Raw genomic sequence first — 24,616 nt, forward strand, 5'->3', positions numbered from 1 at the left:
AAATACCAACTACATTTGCTATAGTAATATATTTATGAAATGGAGCTTATACTAGAAATTAGTACATGTGGGTGTTTATTCAAATTGTGCCTTTTATTTTCTGTTTAACCTAGGTAGTAGCACTTAACGTGACTTATTTATGCCTACAAACTTAATACAAGGAACAGTTGTGAAGTTCTAATAAAATGAGATACATGGGAATTATTTAAAATATTTAAATTCATATATACCTCTAATATTTATAAATACGATGATTCGTTTTTCTCAGATTAGCAAACCTACTGACACTAACATTGTTACCTGTGTGTGAGTTGCTTTACATTTTCTGCAGGCAAATATTGATTCTACTAAAGACCACTAGATGTCCTCTTGGTTGTGTTACTTCAAGGTTCTTTATTCTAAAACACCGAAATAGTCTTCTTTGAAATTTTTCATTTATACTGTCTTATAATCATCTAATTTCTTGGCCATCTATGTCTAGATAAAGTAGATGACCATGGATATATCATATAATGTAAAAGTTATTTCTCATTATACTTTCTTCTCAAGGTAACAAAGAGTTTATAAAGTTCCTTCTCTGAAAAATCATTTTTTATTCCAAGAGAATTGTTTTCATATTCTACTGTTCATTTTTTAAGGTGGTATTTTGACAGATGCCCTGAAGTTTTAAGGTATAATATGATGAGTTCTATTTGGATAAGAAATGTTATTAAATCAAGAAAATTAAGAACAGATTAATAAATTGTGTGTGGGTATATGTATATGTGTGTCAGAAATAGGTACATAATCCTATAAATGCCCTTAGTCAGTGCCCTTCAGCAGGTCTGTATAGATCTGAAGCCTTTGATATGGAAATCTCAGTCTAGTGCTAAAATATTAAGATCAGAGTTGAAATGTTCAGGCCCATATTTCAGATTAAAATATTAGACTTTATCAATGCCCTATCATTGGCCTAAAGTATATTCCTATTTTGTATGGTTTTATATGCTTCCATGGCTATATGTTGGTAGTAATCAGATCCAAAGCTTCAAAATTATAAAACTTTCCCCCGTCTCAAGATCTACATGACTGTGTGACATCTCTGTAAAGACACCTCTTGAGCTCCTCAAGCTCAGTATATCCATTTCCCATTTTAAGATCTCTCGTTTATTGTTGCTCAAGTCAGAAATGTAAGAGGTATTATTCACCTTCTCTCACACTCCACAGTTAACAATAACCAAGTCCTAACAGTTCTACTTCTTGATGTGGTTTAAATTCTAATACTCCTTTCCTCAGTCCTCTCTATCATTGTCCTAGTCCAGGCCAAAATCAGGCACTTCCATTTTTCATTTTTATAATAAATCTATGCTTAGGCTTTCCCTTGCTTGCGTTCCCAGGGCCTCAAATGTGATATTTTTGGAAAGCAAGTATTACCGTGTCATCTACCTGCTGGAAACACATCTGACTTTTCATTACCATTACTACAAATTCCAAAATTCAAGATCCTTTGAGATCTGAGTCTTTCGCACTGTAGCCTGAGAAACTACTTGCTAATTATTTTTTCACTGTGCTGAACCTACTTGTCATATCCTCTGTTTTAAAGGCTTTACATGTGTTGTTCACTTTTCCCAGAACTTTTTTCTTTCGGTCTCCCTCAATTTATCCATTACATTTTGTCAGTTGACTTTGACTTTAAGCTTTTTGGGGTGAAATTAACTAATCTCTTAGGTAAAGTTAGTTCCGTCCCTAATATGCTGCCATAGCCCTGCATGGTTTTGCTTTGTAACACTCATCACTTTTGTAATTTTTCTTAAACGATGCCTTTTCATCTACAGTAAGGGCAGAGGTCATAGATTTCCTGTATCTTCAGTTCTTCAAATAGTATTTAGAAAACAATAGTGCACAAGGATATTTGCTAAATGAGTTAAATTATGTCAAGAGAATTTTAGTTCAGTAGAAAAGGCAAAAATGTAAAGAAACACATAAGTATGCCAGCAGATTGTCTTGAATTCAGTATTAAATGTATTTATGATATGATAATAAAACAGAAGAGAAAGATGTATGGAGAGAGTGGTAGAGGTTAGAAGTGAGGTTCTAAATAAGGCATCCTAAACATGGCCACTTTGGAAATTAGGTTTGAAATTATATGTCCATCTAAGTTGAAAAGCCTGGTAAATATTCCAAGGGATGTAAGAAATCATAGACAGTCAGTCAAGTTCCACATTTATAGATGGGGTGATAGTATTCTTCTGCCCAATCTCAGAATTATTCTGAGGCTCAAATAAGATGTTATTGTTGAAAATACTTGGATCTTAAAAGTTTATAAAAATATAAATTATTATCACAAAAGTTTCTAGTGTAAAATATGAAAATTCTCAACAGAGAGTTCTACTCTCAGTCCTTTGCTTTGCTGACTTACTGCCTTTGCAAATATTAAAAGCATTATAAATGTTACTATGTGTTATTTCTGCCCAAAAACTACAAAGTGGAGAATTGAAGCAGCAAATGAACCATGCTGATTTAGGACAGAATGCATTCAGCCTTATATTTATCTGAAGTTACTGAACAAATGTCTCAGTTTTGTCCTTTCATTGTGCATGCAGATGTATCTGGTATTAATGGCTACTGCAATTTTAGACTCATCTGTATGTCGTTAGAGTGAAACTGGGAATGCCATTGGTTTGTGAGTATTGGACACAATTTATGATGTGATTCTTGTTCAAACTTGAATTCTGGTTCAACTGCCAGAATGCTTCATAATAAACATGTGTTACTTTATCTGAGTAGTTACCTCAGTTGAACAGGTCACTTCGGTTGGTGTTATGTACTGCAGTGCACCTGTCTACAAACAAGAAAGGTGTGATGAGACATGACACAAATTGGAAATGAATGGTACAGTGACACTCAAGAATATTTTGTTGTTGCAATGAAGTGAAATTGAGCTTACTCTTATGAAAATGTTGAGTATCTTATCTAATCAGAGAATGTGTTCTTGTTTTGATTGTCAGTTTCTAACAAATCAACCTTTCACTTTAATCAGATATGTCAAAGGTGTTCTTATTAGCTTGAAATATTTTGGAAAAAAATTATGCTTGCATTATGTCAAAAGCAGCAGTTGATTCATTTTCTTTGGTTGAACCATAGTCATTGAAATACATTAGAAATTGTCACAGAAAGTCAGTTTTTGAGGTATTGTAACTGTGTTATGAAAGCTCAACAGTAAATAAAATTAGAACCCTTTAGTTGCAGAGGGTAATGACTAAGAAAGACCTGCTTTGACTTCTTTTTCTGTCTTGCTCCTTAGATTTTGTATTAGAGGAGTCATGTCTTAGTGTGAAAAGGAAATACAGTTGGGTGGTTATTTAATTCTGGTGGCTATTTTGAGTGAAGTCTGCCATTTAGACCATTTTTTTTTAAAGAGAGTCAAAATCTTTTCCCATCTTAAAGTAAAAGTATTTATTGAGTAAGGATTCTGGAAACTAGTCCCAGGGTTCCATATAATTTAAAGTAGTTAGAAAGTAAGAGAATAGCTTTTTAAAGATAATCTTATCCATCAGGAGTGGGAGAATAAAAAAAAATTTGAGGAGACTGGTCCTCAGTGGGAATATTTGCAATAACATGCTATTTATCTCAATGTGCTACTTTTTCTTGTTACTCTTGTGGATTTATGAGTTGGGTGAATGTGCAAAGTAAAGGAAATTCAGTTGAATTGAAATAAACATCAAGCAAACCTTGCCCAGTCATTTTTAGATACTTTCATCTCATTTTAAAATTGCAGATGGCTTCTACTTCTCATATAATAGAAGAGAAAATTCATATGAAAATGCTTTGTAAACTCTAAAATTTTAAGTCTAAATAGCATACAAATTATTTCACTGAGTTTTTTCTCAGAATTTTTAAAAGAATGAAATTCCCATCTTTTTCAGTAATCTACATCACATTAGAAAGTAAAATGTAGAATTTGGATTGTGGTGATGTGTGCTTTGACAAATAAGAATCCAAGAGCTGTAACTAATAGTACCTAACAGTAATATTTGGGGAATCAACTAACCTTGTGGATGTTACCGTGTTTTAGTGTGCAAACCAGTTTTCCATTGCATGATTCATCAACTTGATACTGAAGAGGAAGACAATTGTCCAGGACAACTCCTTCCAGTTGACTGGCAATTAATCACAAGCATTCAAATTTATAGGTTTTAATAATATTGTACAATTAAAAATACTTCCCATTTTTATTTAATCTGAAATTTTGGAAAATTCAGTCTTAGGTAGTCCTTAACCTGGTGAGATTTACCTTCCCTTTTCCATGGCATGTGTTTGTTGTAGAAGCAAAATCATTTTATAATGACAATAATTACCAAAAAATTCTAGTCAATTTATTAGGAGAATTACTTACGAACTTCTCAATTTATGATATTTTAGGCTCACATAAATTAATGACTTTAGAATAATATTAGAACATGTATGGATTCCGAAAGTAGTATATGTTTTCACTCTCCTGACTTGGAAGGCCAGCTTATGAGTAATGATTCTAAAGTTCTAAATGACTGACTCATTTTCTACTCTCAGATATTTCTTGGGAAGTATGACATGACTGATTAAAATTTTACCATTAAGGGATGATTAATATATGTGTCATGGCTTTCTCAGCTTTAAAAGTATCCTGTAGAATCTCAAATATACTTTAAGCCATTTTGGATAACATCTTGGCAGTTGATTGGCTGACAGGTAGTGAGAGTAATTCTCAAGTATTTGAGAGTAATTCTCTACACAAAAAAAGATAGTATATAGATGTGCATGTCACAACTTTAGTGAGAGGTACATTCATGTGAGAAAGGAATTCTGCAAGGATAATGAGACATTTTGTTGGACTTCAGAGGAAACAGGAGGACACCAGAAGCAATAAAAAAAAATATTTCACAGTTTTGCTGAAGTCTTTCCCTGCTGCCAAATTACCAGTATTTGCATAGTATCAAAGACGAATGTTTTAATGTTTCTAAGTGTTATTGCTGGGAATTTTACCAACTAAATATCCACCCTCCTTTCTCATTTAGTTGAATTGTTATTTCTGATGTTCCAAAAAATCTCCAAGGTCTTGAAATTAGAAGATGACTCTGTGGCTTCAGATGAAAAAATTTTTATGTTCTAGTAAAATGCTACTGTTTTTGAAATAATTTTGTTGGTAGCATATATCTTAAATGTATGATTCTATACATCCAGTTAAATATTAGATATGTAATGATATACTATCCTAAATAAAACTAAGAGATGTAGGTAGTTGCTTTTCTGACTCATTTGCAAACTTCATATCTTTTTATTATTATCAAATATCTGGCCACCTACCAGATGCTGAGTACTGTATTACATATAGGAACACATAGATGAATAATTCACAACCACTAAAAGAGTTTTTAAATAAGATTTTGTAATCTAGTGGAGGAATTAGAAAAAGAAATCAACAATCTCAACAGATACGTGTGAATTCCTATCTATTGGAAATTGCTAAATGGAAGATTTTGAGAATAATTCTAACACTACATTTCAGCTCATTCAGAAATTGATTCATTAAGTCCTCTAATGGAGCAAGAATGGGGAGTGGTGGTGGCTGGGCCAGATACTTACCATCCTTTAGTGAGTCAGTTGAAACAGAAAGGGCTGTTAAGTACAATAATAAATGCATATTTAAATGCCATATTATATAACATACCATATTATTATATAAATGTACATATTATGTAAATAAATGTACATAAAATACATATTAAATACTACATTAAATACATATGTACTAAAATGTGAAATTTGCTAAGTTTTACAAATAAAAAGTTTTATTTAAAATAATAATACTTTATTGAGATTGCAAAATGACTTCCTCATACTGGATTATGAAGCATTTGAAACATGAAAGTTTTTAGGAAGAAGAAAGAAAAATATATTTAAATTTCATTTAGCTTCAAAATTTGTAATTAGAGAATTTAGCTTAAAAAAATCTAGTTTCTCTCTCACTTGCTCTCTTTCTTTCTTTTCTATCATATGGATGCTCTCTTGCACTGAGATTTCTAACCAGAAAATATGTTATCACAATTCCTAAATGAATAATCCCTACTGTATCAAGAAACCTGGGTGCCCTTCTGCAAATTGGTTTTGTAGTTATGAAATACCAGCATCATTCAAAATGGCTAGAATTTTTCTTACATTTTACCCTTAAGTATATTATTTGTTTCCTTGCACCTCTACTTCTATTCCTGCATTGACTCACTTATAATATGAGTGGCTGTTGTAGGTATTACTGCATCTCTCTCTCCCTGATGAATCCATGTGTTGATGAATTCTGTCTTCAAACAAAATGCATTCTTTCCACCAAAAACTTGTCTCAAATATCCTTCAATGATAGGACTATTTATTGATGTTGTTTTTATTGTTGTTGTTATTGTTGTTACTGTTGTTGAGAGAAGCTGGAGACAGTGAAATTAACCAGATTCTGATAATGAAATGTATGCTTCAAAATAATAAAGGCCATATAGACAAACCCACAGCTAATGGTGAGAGAAGCTGAAAGCTTTTTCTCTAAGCTCAGGAATAGACAAGGATGCCTACTCTCACCACTGCTATTCAGCATAGTATTGGAAGTCTTAGCCATAGTAATTAGGCAAGAAAAAGAAATAAAAGGCATCCAAATTGTAAAGGAAGAAGTAAAGCTGTCACTATTTGCAGATGCTATGACGCTTATATAGAAAAACCTAATATGGTTTTATATGTATATATATAAAACTGGCCGAACTAATAAATGATTTCAGTAAAGTCATGGGATATAAAATAAACAAAAAGAAATGGAGCTTTTCACACTAATAACAAGGTCCTAGAAAGAAATGAAGAAAGTAATCCTATGTATAGTGGCATCAAAGAGAATAAAATATCTAGGAATAAATAAAAGTGAAAGATCTGTACTCTGAAAACTATTGATGAAAGAAGTTGAAGAAAGCACAAATAAAAGGAAAGATATTTCATGCTGATGAATTAGAACAATTAACATTATTAAAATGTGCATACTCCCCAGAGCAATCTACAGATTCAGTTTAACCCCTATTAAAATGCCAATAGTATTTTTTGCAGAGCTAGAGAAAATAATCTGAAAATTTGTATAGTTGCATATTTTAGAATCCCTCTCTCAGGAATAACCAGTACAAGCAGTCAAATTCAGTAAGAATAATACATTGTGAATTGAACTAGTTGAAAATTATAGAACACTCCAACCAATAAGAGCAGAAAACACCTCTTTTTTTTTTTTAAGTGCATAAAGAACATTCACTGAGAGAACTATTCTGGACCATAAAAAATTTTCAGTAGATTGGAACAAGGCATAAAATTTAAAAATGATTAAAGATATGATAATAGGAGTAACATTTACTAGTAGGCTAAGAATTGTACTTGAGTACTTTTCAATTGTTTGAATTGTTTGAAAAATGAAGCCCAAACAAAAGTAATATATTCAAAGGAAACTAGGTATCTATGAGCAACATTTAAGATATGGTGGTTTAATTCTTGCATTTCAAGTGTTCTCAAGATTTCAAGTATAATAAATTTTCCTTGTAAAAGAATTATCCTGATCATATCATATATTTATAACACTACTCTATTTGATTGGGTAAAGATCTAAAAATTAAGCATTAAATTATTTTTAGTGTGGAGGATAGGAAATTAAATTATGCAAATATCTATCCACATTTAATAAATTATTAAACTCACACTAAATCTGATGTTTTGAAGCTTGGAAATCAGTACTTCCATTAGTAGAATGATTTAAATTCCTATTAAGGTTGAGTTCACTTATAAAAACTAAGTAAAATAAAGCTTGCTTTATAATTGATACCCAAGAGGCATCTTGAAGGAAGTCACCAACTGGCATCTTAAGTGCCAGTTCCCTTTGATGCCTAAAAGAATGTCCATCAGCTTTCTACGTACTTTGTGAGCTTAGGAAAGATGTCATGTGGTAGCACCACTATGGTCACTCCAACTCTTCATGTCTTGTCTAAAATATAGCACATGGCATTTAATGGGGGTCCTACCTTACATTCTTATCTGCCTCTTTTACAAAATATTTGTATGCTGTTTTCAGTCATATTTATGTGCACACAGTACAGTAGAGAGGGAGCAAGACCTATTAAGATTTTGGACCATAGAGTATGATTGGGTTTAAATACTGGCACTGTCATTGAATAGCTGTCCAACTTGAGCAAAATTGTTCATCTCTCCATGCCTCACCTTCTTTATGTGTTTATAGACATAATGATACTACCTATTTAATAGGGTTGTTTGGGGATTAATTCAATTAATATTTCTTAGTGCTTAGAAGAGCATGCAATTTCATAGTAAGTACTACGTGTTTGTAGGGTAAATATATCACATTGTTGCGCAAAACCTTTGAAAGTTTTCTTTTATTGCACTCAGAATAAAGTCTGTACTGTTTAATTTGACTTTCAAAATATCAGCTTATATTTCCAACCTCTACTCTATATACCCAAGCTATATAGTCTAGGCTACTCCTGCATGTCTTTTCACACAAGTAATATTCCCTTGACTATGACACATTACTTTTACTTTTTCCCTAAGTTCTACTCATCTAATGTCTTAATTCAGATATCATTTCCTGCAAGAAACCTTCCCTTGCTCCGAAACTGTGATACACCCTCACAGAGAACTCTGTAATTTACCCCATCATAACATACTATATTTCAACTGCTTTTTACTCATATGACTAGACTGTAAGCTGTTTAAGAGTGGAAGTTATTTCTTGTGTACTGTTTTAATCTATAATTCATATCATACAATATGAACCCATTATATATGTATTCAATAAAACAAGAAAGGATGAATTTAATTAATGATACTATGAATGTATTATAGAAAAGTATAACACATTCCCCCCATCATGACCTCATTCACTGTCTAGAAGGTTGTCTTAAGACCAAAAATATCTATGAGAGAAAAATAGTGGAATGGTCAGGCAGCTCTGTGATTTATTTTGAATAGTTCAAAGTTTAATGCAAGTTAGCCACAGGCCTACTTAGTGACCCATTCAAGATACACCTTTTCTCCATCTCAGTTCTTCCAATGCCAAGTAGAGTTATTAAGCAAATAGCTCCAGTTCTGCTTCCCGGGTACATGGTAGATTGCTCTTCTTGACTTCCTTTTAGCTGGGTGGTGTCATGTGACAAGTTCTGGTCAAAGAGTTATAAAAAATAACTTTTATCTCTTTGAGTCAGATCATTTAGATGTCCATCAAGACCTTCCTGAGCTTTCTATCTCCTTGTTAGAATAACTGGCAATGGTCAAGAGGGAAGCTGCTTGGTCAGTCTGCATCCAGGTCTACAAGGAGCAGGACTACTCGCCCATCCGTGATGACTATGTAGCAGAAGCAGATAAAGACCTCCATCCACTCTGAGAAGCTACTAAGATATCTTGGGCCAGTGTTAACACATTCAACCCAGAAAACAAAAACAAAATTTTGTCCCGATCAAACCATTAACAACTCACAGAACATACACTAAGGAATATTGAGTAAGATTTCTAAAAACAGTTAGAGCACAAGAGAAACACTAAAGAAAATCCTCCTCCAAATTCTATGACACCTTTATTTTCTTCTGTAGCCCCAAGTTTTTAACAGTAAAGTGCTTGTATGACTGAACTGTGAGGAAACAATTTTGATTGTTTTCTTTGGAGAAAAACTGAACTTATTTTTTTTTTAATTTACTTCTAGGAAAGTTCTAATAGCATAATTGGGAGAAATTGTTTATAGAATAATTGTAAAATTTTATCACATTTAAATTATATCTTAACCTGAAACATTTACTTTCTCTGTGTCAAATAAAATAATTTAATGAAATAAATTATCATCTGGAGATTTGGATTAGGTAAAGAGGAAAATAATCTGAACTGTCTGATTTTGCAAGCTGAGTGTTATTTTGCCAATTTGGAAGTGTTCTATTTTGAATTTAGTCATCTCATTAATTGCTTTCCTTTTTTCATAGAATTTTTTTTCTTTATTTTGGATGTCAGAAATAAAATGATATAGCAACTCATGAATACATAAAACCAATGATTCTCCAACCAGGGGGTGGATCACACTGGTTTATTTACCCCAATAACACCTTCATTCAATTGGAATGAAATATAATGCCCAGAATAGAATATATAATACCGAGAGTCCTGAAATAGGATGTACTGGCCCCATGCTAAGTCTCCATAGTCTGTGTGTGTGTGTGTGTCCTGTTAACAGAAATACTTATTTTTTTACAATAGTAAAAAACAAAGACTAATAGATATTTTGTTTACAGTCTTTGTTAGCAAATCTTCTAATGGAAAATGCTACAGAAGAAAAAGACAGGGAAAAATTAATGCTACCATAAAGGTAAAGGTGATAAAAGGAACTCAAAGTATTGGCAGGACCTTGCTTTCTCAGGGAGCAGGGAAAGGTGTTCGTTTCATGAGAATTATTATTAGAGCTGCGATATCTGACCTTTCACTTCCTGGAAGAATAGATATTGTTATCTCACCCAATCACATTGATTGATTTGAAAATATTGAACCATCCTGGCATCCCTGTAATAAATCCCCTTTAATCATGATGTATAATCTTTTTAATATATTGTTGAATTTAGTTTGCTAATATTTTGTTGAGGATTTTTGCATATGTGTTCATCAGGGAGATAGGTCTGTAATTTTCTTTTTCCTTTTTTGTGGTATATGTCTGGTTTTGGTATCAGTGGTGCTGGCTTCATAGTATGAGTTTGAAAGAAAGTATTCCTTTCTTTTCAGTTTTTTGGGAATAATTTGAGGATAGGTACCAGTGCTTCTTTAAATGTTTGGTAGAATTTAACTGTGAAGTTGTCTAGTTCTTAACTTTCTGTTATAAGTTTTAAAATTACTGATTTAATTTTGGTACTTGTAATCAGTCTATTCAGATTTTCCACTTCTTTGTGATTCAGTCTTGGAAGGTTGTATATTTCCAGGCATTCATTCATCCATTTCGTCTAGGTTTTCCAATTTGTGATATATTGCTGTATTTAGAATTCTCTTCATGCTCCTTTGTATTTCTGTGATGTCAGTTGTAACTTTTCTTGTTTCCCTTCTGTTTTTATTTATTTGGGCACTCTCCCTTTTTTTCCTGATGAGTCAGCCAAAGGCTCATTGATTTTGTTTATCTTTTCAGAGAACCAGCTCCTGGTTTTGCTGATTTTTTCTAGTGTGTGTGTGTGTGTGTGTGTGTGTGTGTGTGTCTTTAGTGCCTATTTCATTTATTTCACTCTTATTTTTATTTTCTTCCTTATACTAAGTTTGGGCTTTGCTTATTTTTCTTTTTCCAGTTCCTTCAGGTGTAAAGTCACTGTTTATTTGGGAATTTTCTTGTGTCTTTAGGTAGGCCTCTATCACTATACACTTCCCTCTTAGAACTGATTTTGTGTGTCCCATAGACTTTTTTTTCATTTTGGTATCATTAATATATATAAGCAACACTGTGGTTACTAGATTCCCCCCTTTACCAAGTCCTCACCACATACCCCATTACAGTTATTGTCCATCAGCATAGTAAGATACTATAGAGTCACTACTTGTCTTCTCTGTGCTATACTGCCTTCCTTGTGGGCACTCCTCACGTTATGTGCACTTATTGTAATGCCCTTTATTCCCCGTCTCCCTCCCTTGCCACCTACCCTCCCAGTCCCTTTCCCTTTGGTAACTGTTAGTCCATTCTTGGGTTCTGTGAGTCTGCTGCTGTTTTGTTCCTTCAGTTTTTCTTTGTTCTTATACTTCACATATGAGTGAAATCATTTGATACTTGTCTTTCTCTGCCTGGCTTATTTCACCGAGCATAATACCCTCTAGCTCCATCCATGTTGCAAATGGTAGGATTTTTTTTCTTCTTATGGCTGAATAATATTCCATTGTGTATATGTACCACATCTTCTTTATTCATTCATCTACTGATGGACACTTAGGTTGCTTCCATTTCTTGGCTATTGTAAATAGTTATGCAATAAACACAGGGGTGCATATGTCTTTTTCAAACTGGGCTCCTGCATTCTTAGGGTAAATTCCTAGGAGTAGAATTCCTGGGTCAAATGATATTTGTATTTTTAGTTTTTTGAGGAACCTCCATACTGCTTTCCACAATAGTTGAACTAGCTTACATGCCCACCAGCAGTGTAGGAGGCTTTGCCTTTCTCCTCATCCTTGCCAGCATTTGTTGTTCCTGGTCTTTTCTATGTTGGCCATCCTAACTGCTATGAGGTGATATCTCACTGTGGTTTTAATTTGCATTTCCCTGATAATTAGCGATGTGGAGCATCTTTTCATGTGCCTGTTGGCCATCTGAATTTCTTCTTTGGAGAGGTGTCTTCAGATCCTCTGCCCATTTTTTAATGGGTTATTTGCCTTTTGGGTGTTGAGGTATGTGACTTCTTTGTGTATTTTGGATGTTAACCCCTTGTCAGATATGTCATTTACAAATGTATTCTCCCATACTGTAGGATGCCTTTTTGTTCTATTGATGGTGTCCTTTGCTGTAAAGAAGCTTTTTAGCATGATGTAATCCCTTGTGTTCATTTTTTATTTTGTTTCCCTTGCTCAAGTAGATGCGTTAAGGAAAAAGTTGCTCATGTTTATATTCAAGAGATTTTTGCCTATGTTTTCCTCCAAGAATTTTATGGTTTCATGGCTTACATTCAGGTCTTTGATCCCTTTTGGGTTTACTTTTGTGTATGGGGTTAAATAATAATCCAGTTTCATTCTCTTGCATGTAGCTGTCCAGTTTTGCCAACACCAGTTGTTGAAGAAACTGTCATTTCCCCATTATATGTCTATGGCTCCTTTATTGTATATTAATTGACCATAGTTGCTTGTGTTTATATCTGGGCTCTCTTGTCTGCTCCATTGGTCTATGGGTCTGTTCTTGTGCTAGTACCAAATTGTCTTGATTACTGTGGGTTTGTAGTAGAGCTTGAAGTCGGGGAGTGTAATTCCCTCAGCTTTATTCTTCCTTCTAAGGGTTGGTTCGGCTCTTCGAGGTCTTTTGTGTTCCATATGAATATTAGAGCTATTTGCTCTAGTTTGATGAAGAATGCTGTTGGTATTTTGGTATGGATTGCATTGAATCTGTAGATTCCTTTAGGTAGGATGGCCATTTTCGACAATTTTAATTCTTCCTATCCATGAGCATGGGATATGTTTCCATTTATTGGTATCTTCTTTAATTTTTCTCATGAGTATCTTGTAGTTTTCAGAGTATAGGTCTTTCACTTCCTTGGTTAGGTTTATTCCTAGGTATTTTATTCTTGTTGTTGCAATTGTGAATGAAATTGTTTTCCTGATTTCTCTTTCTGCTAGTTCATTGTAAGTGTATAGGAATGCAAAAGATTTCTGTGTATTAATTTTGTATCCTGCAACTTTGCTGAATTCAGATATTAGATCTAGTAGTTTTGGAGTGGTTTATGTAGGGGTTTTTATGTACAATATCATTTGCAAACAGGGACAATTTAACTTCTTTCTTGCCAGTCTGGATATCTTTTATTTCTCTGTGTTGTCTGATTGCTGTGGCTAGGACCTCCAGAACTATGTTGAATAAAAGTGGAGACAGTGGGCATCCTTGTCTTGTTCCAGATTTTAAAGGAGAAGCTTTCAGCTTCTTGCTGTTAAGAATAATATTGGCTGTGGGTTTGTCATATATGGCCTTTATTAAGTTGAGGTACTTGCCCTCTGTACGCATTTTGCTGATAGTTTTTATTATGAATAGATGTTGAATTTTGTCGAATGCTTCTTCAGCATCTATGGAGAATTTCATGTGGTTTTTATCCTTCGTTTTGCTGATGTAGATGATAATGGATTTTCGAATGTTGTACCATCCTTGGATCCCTGGAATCAATCCTACTTGATCATGATGGATGATCTTTTTGATACATTTTTGAATTCTGTTTGCTAATATTTTGTTGAGTATTTTTGCATCTGTCCCACAGATTTTGTAAAACTGTGTTTACATTTTCATTTGACTCAAGGTGTTTGATTTCCTCTTTGATTTCTTTCTTGACCTATTGGTTTTTCAGTAGCACGTTTAGCCTGTTTGTTTGTGTTTGTCCAGTACTCTCCTTGTACCTGATTTTTAGTTTCATATCGTTGGAAAAGATGTCCAATATGATTTCAATCTTTGAATTTACTGGGATTTGTTTTGTGGCCTAATGTGCTCTGTCATGGAGAATGTTTCGTGTGCACTTGAAAAAAATTTTATTCTGCAGTTTTTGAATAAAATATTCTGTATATCAAGTCCATCTCATCTACTGTATCTTTCAAGGTCAGTGTTTCCTTATTGTCTTTCTATCTGGGTCATCTATCCATTGATATAAGTAGAGTTTGAAGTTCCCTACTATTATTGTATTACTGTCAATTTCTCCCTCAATATCTGCTAATATTTCCTTATATATTTAGGTGCTCCTCTGTTAGGTGTATAAATACTTATGAATGCTACATCCTCTTCTTGGATTGATCCTTTTAAAATTATGTGAAGCCCTATTTCATTATTTATTACATTCTTTTTTTTACAATTTGTTTTTTCTGATGTGAATATTTCTATTCCAGTTTTCTTTTTGTTTCTATTTTCATGGGATATCTTTTTCCATCCCTTCACTTTCAGTCTCTGTGCATCTTTAGATTGAAGTGAGTTTCTTGTAGGCAACATATAGATGGAAAAGCATACAGATGTTTTTCCCATGTGTATTTTGGTGTTTCTTTCCTATTTAACTGACTTCTTTTAAATTAATATTTTTTCTTTTTCTATTTTATCTCCAATATTGAATGATTAACTATGCCTCATTTTTTTCCAGTGCTTGCTCTGTAAAAGGTTTACAATTCATCTTTACCTTATCATAGTCTATATTCCAATAATATTGTACCATTTAACACACAGTATAAGAAATTTAAAATAGTATAGTTTCCATATTTGCTCGCTGTCCTTTGTGTTATTGTTACATAATTTACTTCTATATTTGTTATAAATGCCACAATGTATGATAATTATTTTTGCTCTAAACAGAAAAATGGACTTACCGTTCCTGTTTTTTTCATTCCTTTGTGTAGGTCCAAATTTCCATTTGGTATCATTTTTCTTCTTTCTAAACTTCTTTTAACTTTTTTTTCCTAAAAAGGAAAACACATTATTTTTTATTAAGGTATCATTGATATACACTCTTATGAAGGTTTCAAATGAAAAACAATGTGGTTACTACATTCACCCATATTAACATGTCCCTCCCCATACCCCATTGCAGTCACTGTCCATCAGTGTAGTAAGATGCCACAGAGTCACTACTTGTCTTTTCTGTGGTAGACTGTCTTTCCCTTTTGTAGTAGTGATCTGATGTTGATTAGTTCCTTCACCTCTTTTATGTCTGATAGTCATTACTTTGTCTTTATTTTTGGAAGTTATTTTTGCTGCATATATTTCTAGGGAGCTTTTTTTTTAGTACTATGAAGATATCAGTCAATGTTTTTTCTGCATGCATTTTTGATGATAAGTCTGATGTGATTCTTTTCTTTCTTCCACTGTATGTACTATGACTTTTTCCTCTGTTTACTTTTAAGAATTTCTCTTAAGGATTACTTTTCAACAGTTTGATTTTTGTGTGCCTTAATATGATTTTAATCATGTTTCTTTTGTTGGAGTTTGTTGACTGCTTCGGATCTGTGGTTTATAGTTTTCTTCAAATCTGTAAATAAAGGCTGGAAATTATTTCTTCAGATATTTTCTGTTTCATCTACTCTTTTTTTGAAGCTTCATTCCTGGCCTTTGTAGTGACTTCACACGAATGTGACATGTACTCAGCCAAAGACTCAAGGAATTCTCTCTGCTAGTCTTCAAGCTTTGTCTTGTGAAGCTCCTTTACCTTTGGTATTTTGCCACACACATTCCTGTCACCACTCTGACTCTCAACTCTGTGAGACTTCTGAGCTCTGTTTTGGTTCCCTTTCTTTGCATTGTGCCCTAAAAATTCTCCCTAGGCAGGGGACTGGTTGTAAGGTTAGGGCTCAACTTATTTCCATCCTTTCTTCCACAGATTGTTCTGTACTGCCTGTTATCCAATATCTGAGCAGGAAAGTTTCATGGACTTTTTCAGGTTTTCTATTTTACAGTTGTTTAAACAGAAAGGGAAACCTGATCCCTGTTATTCCATTATGGTTAGAAGCAGAATGATGTGCCTTATTTCAAAATAATCACGTTTTATAGAGATTTTCATTTCAGAGATGGATATAATTTAAAATAATAAGATCATAACGTTTGAAATTTATCTGGTATAACAGCATAACTTACATTACGTTATGGATGAAGAAAAATTGTTACAAATGGCATCATTTGTTTTATACAATTATGTCTATATAGAAGGACCAGGCAAGCAGAATAAATGTGTGCATCACAGAAAGTTTTTTCATAGAAAAAGTAAAGATTATTAAACTGACCTTACATGCTTGTTATTATGCTTAACTAGCCATGATTAGGCTTAAATTATAGCCATTTGAAATTTTAATAATTGTAGTTCGTTAGGTTCTGGCTTCTATAACTGAGATTCCCAGTGCTTTGGGTTAGTTCACCCAGTCAGTTCACTTAGTATGGGCAATTTAAATAAAAGGCATGCTCATTTCATGGACAAAGGATTAAAGAAACAATTCTTGGCCATGATACAAAGTAACACCTACGTTTAGTATGTCATTGTAGACACTCTTGAAGAGGCACATGAATAGTCAAAGCTATTTCTCCCAAGAATACAATACATGTTCAAGCAGCCTAGGGCCTCTTTTTTAATTCAAATATCAAGCATTCTTAAATGATAGAATAATTGTGCAGTTTAGTTATCTCTCACCAAGACAACACTTTTAGAGGGACTTAATAGGAGGTAGTATGACGGTCCTGGCTAAAAATGTTTCATTCCCTTTTTTAAATTGAGACTTTTAAAGTGAGCTTTTTACTCTGTTTTCATTTTGCTACCAATAACCATTTTCAAAACAGATATGGTTCTAACTAATTCTTAACGGCATTCTTCCAATACTCAGGCAGTGGTTTTAATTTCAACCAAATGGATCCATCGAATGAGAATACTTTAGGATAAAATGTTTTCAGTGAAGGTAGTGAATATATTTTAAAGTTATATAATAACTTTACATAAAATGAATAATAATCAAGAATATATTTATGGATCTAGGTTGAAATATACATATACTTTTTGTTCCTTAGTAGAAACACAGATGAGCACCTGTGAAGAGTCAAAAAATGGGATTTCATCTCTGCAGTTATGCTGGATTTATCCATTAACAATTGGCTTGGTTACTTTCTTCTAAAATAGCAGATCTTTTTTACAGCACTAAACTTTTTCCAACCAAGTATTATGAAAATTGTTAAACATATAGAAATGTTGAAAGAATTTCACAGTGAACACATATACTATGTTCTTTAACTAACATTTTACTAAAATTTCTGTATGGCATATTTATCCCTCTATTCACCTATAAAGGTTTTCCCTCAATGCATTTGAAGGGAAGCTGCAGACCACAGATATTTTCCTCCAAATATTTCAGCATTTATCAGATACTCAATATTGAAGCTCTCAATATTATATATATACTATAACATATATCAGCACTTACTTTAATATAATATAGTTTTATAGCATAACAAGAATAAAAATGATCAGGTAGTATGAATAATATTATGAGCACTAAGAAACTTTGAGAGATTATAAAACCCATTCCAGTGACGATGGTTCTCATCATGATTATGTTTATTCAATGACTATCATATTTTCCTTTTCACATCTCTAGCTTCTTTATTCTTTAGTCATTTTTATGATCAAAGTAGTAAAGCTATCCTAACATTAGAAAATATTCTTAATGTCCTTTGATTTGGTTCCTTCACCTCTGTAAAGAGGTTGAATTGGGGGACACTGAATAACTTCCAGGTTTGGCTTTCCCTGATCCTCATTCTTCTCTTCCTAACGCATCAGATACACCGTGCCATGGTTTGTGAAAGCAAATAATTTGGACTCTTTCAAGCTACTGTTCTTACAGCCCATATTCAAAATGTATTCAGTGAGGGAAAAGAGAAGTTGATATTCTACCAATAGACATTTTATAAAGAATTGCTTGCTTCTTAATGCATTTCTGTTCACCAAATATTGTTTACAAGACTTCAGAAAAACTTTCCCTGCTTCTCTGTAGCTTTTCTTCTTTCTTTCCTTTTCCTTTTGTGATTTTTTTTCAAAGTAGGTGATTTCTTGAGAGCTGTATGAAAGGGTCTACAATTTATATAATAAAACAATAATAGTAACAAGTGTTCTCAGCAAGAAGCACCATGGCCCACATTATCCAAGTTCAGGTGTTTGGTGGTCTGCCAGCAGATAGGTGTCATGTAAATACTCAGCGATGTTAGGGAGACACTGACTTTTTTGATTTGTTGTTGTTCTTTGCTTTTTAAGTTCAATTCAAGGCAGTCTCTATCTTAACATTACAGAGCCAACATTTATTTCACCAAGAAAACTGAAAAGAACCAAGTTTGAAAACATAATTTGGCATTTTATTGTGTGTTTATGCTGACAGTGTTCTAGTGCTTCTTACAGACTGAAGTGTCCTAGAAACTGCTAGCTTGCCAGTTCTCTCTTCCGGTGTGGCAATCCATATATTATTCATTTTGCCTCTGTACTTTGTAGGTTCCATAAATAAAATGTGGTATGTTTAAATAAAGGTATCTAAATGTTTTCAAATTAGCTGAGAATATTACTGATACTTTGCTTGTGAATAGTTTATGAAATCATTTGGTATTATGACATTACTCTGATACGCAAACTCATGGGTAATAATCAAGTTAACCATAATAACCTTCCCTGCCACTCAAAGTAAATTGATGTATATTTCCCACCATATCCATTTAGCCCAAAGCTAACCATATTCGTAGACAGAAATATACAAGATAGGTTGTATCTGTATTGACTGTGAACCCTAAATCCACAGTTCTTGGCTTTTATTTCATATGCAAGAAATTAATTTTCTTCTGAAAGAATCTGTGTGGTACAGAGTAGATATTTTAGCTTTTTATTTTGACAATAAGGGACTTAAAAAGAAAGCTGCCATCTACTATTATTACAGTTTCGTATTAACACTAGAAATGTAGGAGGCCATGATGAACAGTCAATGAAAAGCTCCCTTGCTTTCTCGGATTAGTGAAAAATCTCACCATGGCTGCTCCTGGCCCACAGAGGAACATTTGGAGTCATGGCTTAGTCTAAAGCAAATCACTGAGAGGATTAAAGAGAATGTTATACATCCTTTTTCATGTTGCAAATTGATCAAATGCTACCATACCCTGATTTCTGGGAGAGAAGTGACACGTGTAATTTAGGAAAAGAAGACATTCCTGCTATTCAGGTATGAAGCCTTCTAGTGGTTTGGAATGATAAATGGCCTATTTTGCAGGTTCTGCATTTCAGTGTCAGTTGCCAGAAAGAAACCTGTCATCTCAAGAGGAGGAACAAGATGAAATCAGAATTACCAGAATTACAGAATTGTATTTATTCCTGCCTCAAGGCAAAGTCATCTTATTCAGCATCAGTTCTTAAGTGTTTGACTTTGAGAAATATATTTGGAGTAGACTTAGGCAAATTAATGGACCCTGAAGGTCATATATATGTGTATATACATATAAACATATAGCATATGTACACACACACACACACTCAATAATATATATTTATTTTCTGTGTTTTCTTTCTTTTCCAAATTAGATCTTATAACTCCTCTGAATCCTCTAACTAAAATCTTCCAATGACTTACAATAAAGTTTAAATGCCTCAGCATAACCAAGACCATGCACAGTCTGGCCCCTGCTTACCTCCAACTCAGCTTGTATCACTCACTGCTTTTGCAGACTATTCACTAATTTCATCAGAGTTATATTTGTTCCTTGAAACTTGACCCTTCATTAGCAGTTTTTGCATTGGTTGTATTTTCTGCCTCCTCATTCTTAGCTCAGATGTTACCAGAGGGATATTTTCTGAATACCGTTAGCCAAAATAGCTACTTCTCTACGTTTGCTTTCACATTATGATAGGTCTCTTCTTCTTGGCACTTAGGATGGTTTTGTTTATTATGTGTTTACTGGTATATTTCTCTGTCTCCATAAAATGGTAACTGGTTGAAATTAAAATATCTCGGCTTTCTGTATTAGTATCATATTCCCTCCACTTAAATATAGTCCCTGGTACATGGTGAACACTCAGTTGTTTGTTGAAAGGTGTTTTCTGGGAAAAGCCACTGCTGATGGTGGTATTTTTGTGATTTCCACATTAATATTCCAAACCACAGGTCTAGATAATCATGTAATTATTTTTAACAAAGAAGCATTATTAGATGTTTATTTACAATTAGCATGAATAATCTTTCACAATTATCATAAAATTGATAAGTGACAGGAATGTGATATGGTCAGTGTACACATGGTTGAGTTGAAACTTTGTTTCTATTTCTTTTGAGCTCTGTAACCTTGCTAAGCCTCTGTTTCTGCATCTGGATAGTAGGGGTAATAGATAACTCTTGGGAATGTTGGAAATGTTGAAGGAGCTCGTGTATCTGTAAAGAGCCCAGTACAGGGCCTGAACACAGGACATAGCATATGTAAGGGAGTTTCTTAACTGTAAACACAAAACTTCTGTCTGTATCATTCCAAATTTTCTCCTTTTTGCTGTAACTATGCCTTGTATGTAAACAAGGCCAGAGAAATAATTATATAGATGAATCAAAATATGGCATAATAATTTATGGAAATATTTACTTAACTGTGTTTAGGTGTTTATAATAAAGCAATGTATTTCACAAAGCAGCGTATGGTCAAGGCTTAGCTCGGTGCAATTTTGCAACTTTTTAAATTTGCATTTTATTGATATATTTTAAGAACATTGTTGATGCATAAAACAATACCTTTTAGGCTTCCAAAAATATATAGTTTTGCTTTTAAAAAGAAAAATTCCCTTTGTTGCTGAGAATGTTTTGCATTCTACTATTTTAGAGGTAAATTTTTAAATTAGAGCTCTGAATATTTTTCCCATTTCATATCTAAATAATAGAAGCATCATTAATTAAATATGTCCTTCTCTATAATATGTGCAGGCACTAAGTTTACAGAGGATAGTGGTATGAGGTGTTAGGGAAATATGGGCTATAGCAAGCCTGAGGGAACTGGGGTTACCAACCATATTTTTGTACTTGCTGTAGGAGAAGGTAAACCCTCTCTAATTGTACATGCAGATAAATGCTTATCTAATACTAACATGTAATCCAGTACCTCAAATAGCTACATGCTGTTAGATCAAGTGTTCCTATGAAAAAAAACCAAGGATAGTATTTTGGCCAGGAACCTGAGAACAGAGGAGAGACAGTTTATTCTTGTTATCTCAGAGCACTACAGGTTCCTGGCAAAAGGCCCCGTCCGTCCAGAGCTGACTCATAGCTCTATCACCAGTCTGCCTGATTTGTCATCCAGACTAATGCCAGTATGCCTCACATCCCAGTTTGCTTCTGTAAAAGCAAGAAGCCCCAGATTACCATGTGTTTTTCCATCCCTATATGGCTCCACACATCCACTATCCTTTCCGATCACCATCTCCTGCTCCTTTTCAACCACCATCCTCCACTGTTTCCACTGGGCCTGTGGAGAGCTAGAGGATTTATCAACAAAATCCCTCTGGCCTCTAATCCTTCTTTTACATATTCGATTCACTTTTTTTTTCTTGAACTGAAACCTAGTTTCTCACTTAAGGAAACTGCCCTGCAGCCCATGTAAGTGGTGACTTTTCTTTTTATTTCTGCTGATCCCCTAGGCCTGCAAGAAGAATGGGTTTGTTAGTCCTCATTGTCAGTTACAGCCCATTTCCCTCTCTCTAGCCCAGTGCTTCTTGACTCTTCTTTCCTACTATCTCCATATCCAATCTGTTGGCTCTATTTCATAGTAGATCTAGAATATGACCATTTCTAACCAGTTCCACCTTTACCATTCTGTTTCAAGCTACCATCATCTCCCACCTGGGTTATTCTAACACTTTGTTACTTCTACCCTTGTGCCCTTTAGGCTTTCTTTCCCTATGGCTGCCAGAGTGTACCTTTGAAAACCTAAGTCAAATTATGTCATTTCATGGCTCCACATCATCTAATGGCTCCAGTCCCATAAAGAGACCCAGATGGTTCTACATTATCTGATTTACCAATTACCGCTACTATTTTGTCTTCTACTATACAGTCCTTGTTTACGCCTCGCCAAACCGTCTTCAAGCTGTACTAAGAACTTTGCCAAAGATGCCCTTGACTCATGGCCTTTGCACCAGCTCTTTCTTTCACCAAATATTCTGTCATCTTTCACATCTCTACACAAAGGTCAAGTTATAAGTGAGATTGTCTTTATAAACCCTATATAAAGCAAGGATCTTTTCCCTATTGTTGTCCATCCACCCTGTTCTATTTTTCTCTTTGATAGCACTCATCACAACTTTGTGTATTTTACAATTATTTGCACTTCTCCCTCCAGAGTTAAGGCTTGAGGAGAAATGAGCTTTTGTTCATTTTTTATTTTGTCCTCTTTACCAGAACAATTTTGGGGATTTAGCAAATTTATAGTCATTATTTGTTGCATCAGTGTTTAAATTATCTCATCACTCTTTTGAATTAGAATAGAATGGATTCTTTACTTCAGTCACATTTACTTCAGAAACATTCAGTAGATGTTTCTCCTACCTGAAGAGAACTACCTTTCCCAGTCTAAGTGAAATTATAGAGGATGGAAAGGCAATGAATGCAGGATAATAATAGTAGTTAAGATTAAGATTTCTTGGGAATTTCTTATCTAAGTCAAGAAAAGGATATTACATAGCCTTCTTATTTAAAGGTTAGAATTTTAGAGATAGAGTTGATCTTAAGAGAAACTGAGACAATAAGGGGCAAGTGAACATGTCTAAAATAATTAAACTAATTCATGGCAGGCAGGGCTTCATCACATTCATTATTCTCCATTCAGGATTAGTTTATTTGACAGTGAGTATTTACTGAGAACCTACCCAGGGTATCCTATGGGCAAAGATGTACAGACACTATCTTCTCTGATAGATCTTACAGTAGTATAGGAGGTAAATGCTAACAATAATAAAATTAAACACATGGCTGGGCTAAATACTCTGAAGGAGGAGGCACATTTAAAAAGTGGTGTATGTTTGTGAGAGGAAACTGACCCTATCTGAAGGATAAAGTATGCTTTCCCTGGAAAAGAGCAGTCATGAAGCTAATGGGGTTTTGAGTGTTCAGACGGAATTAGCAAGGGGAAAAGAATGGGAACATGTTCCTGGCAAAAAGGCCAGGCATCCCCTAGAAGAAACAGGAAGGAGCCCAGTGCTAGTACTTAACTGAAGGAAGACTTAAGTGACTTTTAATGCTAGAATCCTGCTCTGATATTATTATTGTTATACTGACTACTTACTGAAGAATAATAGATATTGAAAACTGTAACTTAATACGCAACTTAACTATTAATAAAACGGTTCTTTTGCCTGCCTTTTTAGTTTTAGGAATAGGTTTGCCATTAGCTGAAAACCTCAACTTCTCTGGTTTGTGTTGATGGACTTATTTTCACTTCCTATTCTTTCTTTCAAAGAGCCCCTTCCGGACAATCTGGTTCTTTGTCGCTCATCCTTTCTCATACATCTAGCTTCCTATTTTTATTGCTGAATCATACAATCAGGCTTAATTGTCTCTTTCTCCAGCTGGCTCTGTCCTTTTAGAGAAAAAAAATTCTGCTATAGGTGCATTTTTTAAAATTAGGAAAATATGAGTGACTAAATATGGACACAGCTATATTTTAATGGTGAAATCTGAAGTCATAAAAGATGATGAGCGTCTTTCACATTTCATCATGGTGACCAATAGATTTTGAATCATCCTATCACAGGCTGACCTGTAACACTCACTGAAAAATACTTCTAAATAATTCCTTTCAAATAACTTTTAGTTGTTGCTTAAGTATTTTTCTTTTCAGAAATTTTAGATCAATTCAAAATTGAGTCACACAGTTTTTTCAAAGGACTTGTGATTTGAAATAAAAATAGAACTAAAACAAAGTCGGGTTTGGAATTATTGACAAATCATTTGATTTCCCCTCTGTTATCCATGAAGAATGAGATTTCCAAATAAATTCATTGCTTAAATATTGAAAGTGGGATGATTAACCTACTTAAGAAGAAGGCTTATAAGTCCTACTATATGGAAGTCTTTGGATGAATGTTAAAAAAAAATGAAGTTAACATATATGTAAAGTTTCTAAAACACTTTGTTCTCTGTACTTAAAAATAAGAAACAGAACTGATTTTAATATAGTCTATTGGTCATCTACAATTGGTCCTAGTTAGTGAATTGCACTGAAGGTAAATAAAACATTTTTTCTTTCTCAGTTTATTCAAATATTAATGTTCAAATATTTATATTAGGCTTACCTCTTCATAAAAATTTCACTTATATTTTCCCAGATGACATGTTCTAACTCAAGTAGATCAAATAAAAGATTAAGGTTGTTTGA

At 33.7% G+C, this 24,616-nt stretch overlaps 1 protein-coding gene across 1 annotated transcript in view; it reads left to right on the top strand.

Annotated features, from left to right (window-relative positions):
* Nucleotides 1-24,616, top strand: part of HCN1 (hyperpolarization activated cyclic nucleotide gated potassium channel 1) — a 799,285-nt gene that overhangs the window by 52,268 nt on the left and 722,401 nt on the right. The window lies entirely within an intron of this gene.

The sequence above is a fragment of the Manis pentadactyla genome, chromosome 2, assembly GCF_030020395.1.
Source record: "Manis pentadactyla isolate mManPen7 chromosome 2, mManPen7.hap1, whole genome shotgun sequence".
NCBI classification, from domain to species: domain Eukaryota; kingdom Metazoa; phylum Chordata; class Mammalia; order Pholidota; family Manidae; genus Manis; species Manis pentadactyla.